Raw genomic sequence first — 8,661 nt, forward strand, 5'->3', positions numbered from 1 at the left:
CTGCACTCCAGAACCTGGGAAACTCTGTAAGATTATAGAAAACAGGCTGCTCTTTCCAAGCAGCATATAGCCTAGAATGAGCTAGAATATGTATAATCATATCTTGATATGGTATCTGAACATATCTTCACTGTTTATCAAAAAAAAAAAAACAAAGGGAACATCTGATTTTGCCATGTGAGGGAAAAAAATCACACTGATAGGTTGGCATCCTAGTGTGTGGTTTAGACTTACTTTCCCCAAAATTGATGTGAGTATTTACTCTGTAGGCATAGATGGCAAATTCAGTGCCGTACCACTAGGTGAGGATGAGGCCTGGGGACTGGAGTGGGCTGAGGACGAGGGGATGATCTGGCAATGATTATGAAGTGCTGCAGACAAATCCCAGTATTTTTGTTGAAGGAAAAGCGCAGTCTTCTCCAAAAGTGGCAAAGTTTGGGCCCATGGTGTGACAGAAGAATGTGTTCCCCTATTTACTGCTGACTTACTTCTGTCAGGGAATGATTCTCCACTGGAGGATGGTTTACTGGCTATGTTGTGGAAGGGAAACGGATAGGCACTGTGATAGAAATTAGGAACACAGAGCTAATTTGTCCCTTTGGTTCTTCGTGGAGGGAAATGCAGGTCCACAACAATCAATGCTAACAGAGATTCAAGCGCAGAAACGGAAGTGTGTATTCGGTTCTGCGTGAGCACAGAAGTCAGAGGGGCTAAGTCTGCTTGTGAGCCTGCAGGAGATTCTCAACATTTAGAGAAGGATTTAGTAGGCAGAGAAGAGAAAAGAAGGTCAAGTCAAGGAATCAGCCTATTCAATGGCTTGGAGCTGTGAATGTGTACGTTGTAACTATGGGATAATGAGGAATTCGTGAAGAAGGCATGAGGTTAGGAAGATGGGACCCCCATAAACAGGGTTTATGACAAAGATATGCAGCAAATCTCTTCCTGTTGTATTTTAAGCCCAGCTTTTATCAGTAAAAGTGGGAAAGAAAGCTTTGCGATATAATTTTCATGACTGCTCTTTTTAGAAGAAGATCCACTTTTCCACATATTCAATAGCATAATAATTCCTTTGGGTCATGGTCAATCTTTAATCACCGAGTTTCCCATTGAAGTTGAATTCTAGAGAGTAAATAATAGAGGATGAGACTGAGGATAACCCAGTAGGCCTTAAGAGGCATACATGTCTCTGGCAGATTGGGGTGGGAGTTTTTAATATTTTCTTGATCTTGCAAGGAAAGAAATTCTTTTAAAAAACACTTCAGGATAAGACAGAAAAGTCACAGGAATTTTTTTCTTTACTCTTATTATCCAAGTGTAAGTATAAGCTGTGCAAAGAATCCACTGGAGAATTATTTGTAACTTTACAAGATTGCTCTATTTCATATTTGTAAGCTTTCAAACGCACATTGATAATGAACTCCAAATATCAGATAAAAGAACGTGATGCATGTCATGACTCATGGGGCTTCCAGGTCATTCCAGTTTTTATATCTGCTACACAATTAATGGTGACACTTAGGCCAGTTAGGAACTGAAGTGAAAAGGGGATGTACTTTGAGAATGCTCTTCAGGATAATGCTGAGGCAGTCAAAAACTTCCTAGGTGGAAATCCTAAAATGCTCAGGACACCTCCTCACAGAGTTTGAGTGATTTGGTGCTTTAATTTCAGGTTTGGGGACGTCTGGGTGGCTCAGTGGTTGCGCATCTGCCTTCAACTCAGGGCCTGCTCCTGGAGTCCTGCAAGGGGCTCCCAGTGGGGAGCCTGCTTCTCTCTCTGCCTGTGTCTCTGCCTCTCCTCTCTGTGTGTCTTTCATGAATAAATAAAATCTTAAAGAAAAATATTTCAGGTTTGGTTCTCTGAGCTTCTCTCCAGTCCTGGCTCCTGACCCACTCAGAAAAGTCCTCTGAGAAAGAAGTTTCTGGAACAACAGAAAAGACTATTGCAATTCAACCTTTCTTCTTCAGTTATCCAAAGAGAGGTGGAAAGTAATGATCAAAACAGAATTTTAAATTATAAATTTTAAATTGTTAAAGGAGAGAGTGAAAAATAAATATTAAAACATAACTTAAATTCTGTGGAGGGAAGAAAACCACCAGCAATTTCCCACTTCCATCCCTTGTGTGATAATGGAATCCATCCTGCCCTCGGAATCACAGGGCTGCCCATTATTTTAGAAAAGGAATTTATGATTAGCATATTGATGAGTCTTCTCAAGCATTTTGTGGGTTTTATTTTTCAATGCCCCTCTTTCACGTTGGTGAGTTTTTCTGGGACAAGATCGCTCCATCATGCAGGATTACACATGGCCAGATTCATTTTATATTGGATGACAAATTGCATTTGAATTTGTAGGGTTGAAGGTCAGGGCTGTTCTCTATTAGTCGGCCAGGCTCCCTCAAAGTGTCTCAGTCATGAGAATGTGTTAGAATCCCTTCTATGGCCCTGCCCTCTCGAATCTTCATGAATACTGAATTCTATCTACACTGACTCAGATTCCTAATAACTGACTCCATCCAAAGGAGGAGATCATGCCAGGGGCCTGACAAAATGAACAGCATCGTGCCCAGCACCATATTATTCATCCAGGAGCAGTCCACGGCTAATGATAATCCAGAATTCTGAAAAAGATCCATTTCCTGAGCCCTAAATAAGAGATGTATCTTGAGGGCTCTGCTCCAACCTGTCAACCAGAGAAACGCTCTGTGCCAGAGATATGTCCGGAATTGTCAGGAGGCGAACAAAACCTTAGTTCTACAGTTCTAAAATGCTAAGTAACAAAGAATTTAGAAGCTGCCAGCTGTAACATGGATGAAGAATGTTTCTAATCTGAGCGGCCCACAGGCACACCAGCCTTTAACACATGCCCTTACCTAGCGGAGAAGGCTTCTTTGTGCTAAGTTTACATTAATTTGATTAAAAGTGACTTGACTCCAAATGCTTGGATCTCCTGTGAGTACTCTTGTTCATGTCTCTGTGCGTGCTATATATAAATGTGTTGCATACCTACAAACACACATAAGGAGAAAAATCCCACATCAATTCAGACTGCTAATTTTAAATGTGGTGCCACTCACACAGATACTAGTTAGAATTTAATTTTGTACTATCTGTAATAAGGTGCGTTTGCATAGACCTTTCGTAACATATACTAACATATAAGTAAAAGATTATTTTACTCAGGAAAATATTTTTCCCAGGTGCTCATAAGCTCTAGCTGACATGCAAATGATTGAAATGCTAATTCAAGTCATTTTTACATAGTCATTTAAGGACATCCTGTCAAGATCTTTACTAGGTTATATTAAGACCTATTTCTTAACTGAATAATCATTTACCCTTTCTTTTCTCTAACCCATGGCACTGAATGCCCTGAATCAAATAGGTTTTCAGAAATGTCTTTTGAGGGGTGTGTGGTTGAGTGTCCAACTTTTGGTTTTGGCTCAGGCCATGATTTTGAGGTCATGGGATCCAGCCCCATGTCAGGCTTCCTGCTCAGCGGGGGAATTCTCTCTTCTCCCTCTTCCCCTCCCCCTGCTCTCTCTCTCAAATAAATAAATCTTTAAAAAAAAGAAATGCGGGCAGCCCGGGTGGCTTGGTGGTTTAGCACTGCCTTCAGCCCAGGTCGTGATCCTGGAGTCCCACGATCCAGTCCCACATCAGGCTCCCTGCATGGAGCCTGCTTCTCCCTCTGCCTGTGTCTCTGCCTTTCTCTCTCTCTCTCTCTCTCTCTCTGTGTCTCTCATGAATAAATAAACACAATCTTTAAATAAATAAATAAATAAATAAATAAATAAATAAAATGCCAGTTGATAATTATGTCAAAAATTATGATAATTAGACATTGTGTGTAATTTAGTTACTAGATATATATTAAAGTAATAAATCTTAACTAAAAATTTCTAATTCAAACTTTTCCCTTTATGAAGTATTTAAACCTTATCATTTGTTAAACCTTATTTTATTATATGCTAAATACTTTATATCCATTACCTTATTTAATTTTTTCTCAGCCCTCTGGGGCAAGTAAAAATATGATATTTACATTGCAGATAAGATTCAGAGAGGTTAAGAAACTTGCCTCAGCTCACACAGCAAGTGAGTGGCAGAAATGGGATTCAAGTTCAAGTTCTTCTGATTCCAAGCCCAAAATGTTTAGCCACTATGATGTACTGTATTCATGGCCTGGTTAAATTCATCCCTCATGTGTCTGAATTGGGTGAGAATTTTTTTTTTTTGGGTGAGATTTTTACTGGGCAACCCTATGGTGAGGCCTGGCCTTCATGTAGTCATTTAGCGAGCACTTGCCCTGCCCTAGTGGACGCATTAGAATGAATAAAGAGCCAGGGTTAAAGACAAAGCAATAGGTAATATCCATGACAGGAAAGACTTGAAAACAAAATCACAAATTTTGATATTCTTATATAAAACAAAACTCCAGATCCTGCTTGCTGTTTTTGAAACATGAATATATTCACTGTCATTATTCATACTTTTGTAGAAAGCAAAAAAAATTTTACTAAATGATCCCTGATGTTAAAATAGAAATGCATACATCTTTTTCATTTTTTTTTTATTTTTCATCTTTTTCATTTTTTTAAATGTATACTTTTAGTTCTTTCAAAATGAAAGACCCTGAGTCTTCCCTAAAAAGGTTTCAAATGATAGAAACAAATAAATGAATTTTTATTATTATAATTTGTTCATTACTCTTTGGATACATTCCATATTTAAAGATGTTGGAAATATGGTTCAATTCTCACCACATATTTATCGATAGCCTCCATATGCCACTCTCTGAGCTGGAATGTTGGAAACACTTTTCTTTAGGGACTAATAGATAGAGAGTCAGGCAAATATATGTGCAACAAGTACGGAACGGAAGTTTTAAAATGATGGTTATGAATATTATGAATCATATAAAAACACTAGCCTAAGCACTATCTCACCAGTATTTAGTACAAGCAATAAGAGTGTAACAATAAAATCATGAAGCAATTTCAAGAGAGAAGCAGCAGCATGGTTCAAACACCAGCAGTATGCTTGAAATTTAATCAAAGTATTCTCAGCCTACACCTTTGGATTTGTCTAAACTAGAAACTAGATTTTTCCCACATCATAACTCACCAATTTAATCTTTCTTGCAAAGGAACAGGCTAATTTTAACCAGGCAAACAGTTGCCAAATAAACTAGCCTGATGCTTTATTTTCAAAATTGGTTACCTTGTTGCTTTTCTGGGTCTTCAGTTTCTGGTGGACTTGAGCTTTGGATTTCACCAAATGAGGAGTGACATTTTGCTTTACAAATGAGACTATCAGTTAAAAATACCAGTGGACCATTCACCCTGATGCACACGCAAAATGTTGATTGGGAGATTAAGTAGGCTGCTGTGCACAGGGCTTTCTCACAGGTCAAGGACAGACCCCGAGGTCCCTAGTTCTCTTTCAATAGTCCATCATACATCTGTTACCCAGAGTGAAGAGGCGTGGTTCATGGGCTCTGAATCAGACAGATCAGACGGACTTGGGTTTAGCTCCTAATTTTGCCACCTCGTATGTATTTGTGATGGGCTGGATTGTGTCCTCCCCCCTCCCACCGCTCCAAATTTGTATGTTGAAGTCCTGACCCCCATTCCTCAGAATGTGCCCTTATTTGGAAATAGAATCATGCATATATAATTATTTAAGATGAGGTCTGCAGTTAGGGTGGACCCATAATCCCTTATGGCTGGTGTGCTTATATACAAAAGAGGGGAATTTAGACGTAGACACACACACACAGAGAACACCACGTCAATGAGAGCGAAGGCAGAGACCGCGGTGATGTTTCTTTCTTTTCTTTCTTTCTTTCTTTCTTTCTTTCTTTCTTTCTTTCTTTCTTTCTTCTTTCTTTCTTCTTTCTTTCTTTTTAAGATTTTATTTATTTATTCATGAGACACAGAGAGAGAGAGAGAGCCAGAGACACAGGCAGAGGGAGAAGCAAGCTCCATGCAGGGAACCTGACGTGGGGCTCAATCCTGAGACTCCAGGTTCATACCCTGGACCAAAGGCAGGGGCTAAACGAACCACTGAGCCACCCAAGGATCCCCTGTGGTGCTGCTTCTACAAGCTAAGGGCTGCATGGTTTACTAGCAAACCAGAAGCTCAGAGAGAGACGTGGAACAGATTCTCTCTTACAACTTTTAGAAGTAACCAACCCCGCCCCCCAAGATTGCTAGAACTCATACAGCAATTCGGCAGTGTGGCAGGATACAAAATCAATGCCCAGAAATCAGTAGCATTTCTATACACTAACAATGGACTGAAGAAAGAGAAATTAAGGAGTCAATCCCGTTTACAATTGCACCCAAAAGCATTAGATACCTAGGAATAAACCTAACCAAAGAGGTAAAGGATCTATACCCTAAAAGCTATAGAACACTTCTGAAAGAAATTGAGGAAGACACAAAGAGATGGAAAAATATTCCATGCTCATGGATTGGAAGAATTAATATTGTGAAAATATTAATGCTACCCAGGACAATTTATACATTTAATGCAATCCCTATCAAAATACCATGGGCTTTCTTCAGAGAGTTGGAACAAATCATCTTAAGATTTGGGTGGAATCAGAAAAGACCCCGAATAGCCAGGGGAATATTGAAAAAGAAAACCAGAGCTGCGGGCATCACAATGCCAGATTTCAGGTTGTACTACAAAGCTGTGCTCATCAAGGCAGTGTAGTATTGGCACAAAAACAGACACATAGATCAATGGAACAGAAGAGAGAATCCAGAAATGGGCCCTCAACTCTATGGTCAACTAATATTTGATAAAGCAGGAAAGACGATCCACTGGAAAAAAGACAGTCTCTTCAATAAATGGTGCTGGGAAAATTGGACAGCCACATGCAGAAGAATGAAACTCACACCATACACAAAGATAAACTAAAAATGAATGAAAGATCTAAATGTGAGACAAGAATCCATCAAAATCCTAAAGGAGAACACAAGCAACACCCTTTTTGAACTTGGCCACAGCAACTTCTTGTAAGATACATCTATGAAGGCAAGGGAAACAAAAGCAAAAATGAATTGTTGGGACTTAATCAAGATCAAAAGCTTCTGCACAGCAAAAGAAACAGTCAACAAAACTAAAAGACAACCTACAGAATGGGAGACGATATTTGCAAATGACATATTAGATAAAGGGCTAGTATCCAAGATCTATAAAGAACTTATTAAACTCAACAGCAAAGAGACAAACAACCCAATCATGAAATGGGCAAAAGACATGAAGAGAAATCTCACAGAGGAAGACATAGACATGGCCAACATGCATATGAGAAAATGCTCCGCATCACTTGCCATCAGGGAAATACAAATCAAAACCACAAGGAGATACCACCTCACACCAGTGAGAATGGGGAAAATTAACAAGGCAGGAAACCGCATATGTTGGAGAGGATGTGGAGAAAGGGGAACCCTCTTGCACTGTTGGCGGGAATGTGAACTGGTGCAGCCACTCTGGAAAACTGTGTGGAGGTTCTTCAAAGAGTCAAAAATAGACCTGCCCTATGACCCAGCAATTGCACTGCTGAGGATTTACCCCAAAGATACAGATTCAGTGAAACCCCGGACCACCTGCACCCCGATGTTTCTAGCAGCAATGTCCACAATAGCCGAACTGTGGAAGGAGCCTCGGTGTCCATCGAAAGATGAATGGATAAAGAAGATGTGGTCTATGTATACAATGGAATATTCCTCAGCCATTAGAAACGACAAATACCCACCATTTGCTTCGACGTGGATGGAACTGGAGGGTATTATGCTGAGTGAAGTAAGTCAATCAGAGAAGGACAAACATTATATGGTCTCATTCATTTGGGGAATATAAAAAATAGTGAAAGGGAATAAAGGGGAAAGGAGAAAAAATGAGTGGGAAATATCAGAAAGGGAGACAGAGCATGAAAGACTCCTAACTCTGGGAAACGAACAAGGTGTGGTGGAAAGGGAGGTGGGTGGGGGTTGGGGTGACTGGATGATGGGCACTGAGGGGGGCACTTGATGGGATGAGCACTGGGTGTTATGCTATATGTTGGCCAGTTGAACTCCAAAAAATAAGAATTTTTAAATTAAAAAAAAAAGAAGTAACCAATCCTGCCAACACCTTGACTTTGGACTTCTAGCCTTCGAAATTGTGGGACAGTGAATTTCTATTCTTATGCCACCTAGTTTGTGATACTTTGTTACAGCAGCCCTGGCAAATTAATCTGCCATAAAATGCTCAGCTAATTCCTTACTTTAAATAAATTCTGGCACATTTATCTGTAAAAGAATGACAATATTTCCTACCCCATTGGGTTATAGTGAATGTAATCGTGCTTATCACATTGTGTTAGAATGACTTCTTATGTGTTTTCCACTTACATGTTCACTGCCAACTCACTGAGGGCAGGGACCACGGTTGTGGTCCCTTGTTCTGTTCTCAGTGGCTGCACAGTAGGATGTGTAATATTTATTAATGGTGAAGGGAGCTATTAAATAAGGCAAAGTATGCAAAGTATGTAGCACACAATAGTAAAAGTGCGTGCTTATCCTGTACCAGGCGTGCAATCTAATCTTCCTGGCCCATGCAATATTTCTATTTCATCCTCTAGCATCTATAGGAGTTAGGTGCTATTT

This window comes from Canis aureus, chromosome 28 (genome assembly GCF_053574225.1).
Source record: "Canis aureus isolate CA01 chromosome 28, VMU_Caureus_v.1.0, whole genome shotgun sequence".
In the NCBI taxonomy this organism is placed as follows: domain Eukaryota; kingdom Metazoa; phylum Chordata; class Mammalia; order Carnivora; family Canidae; genus Canis; species Canis aureus.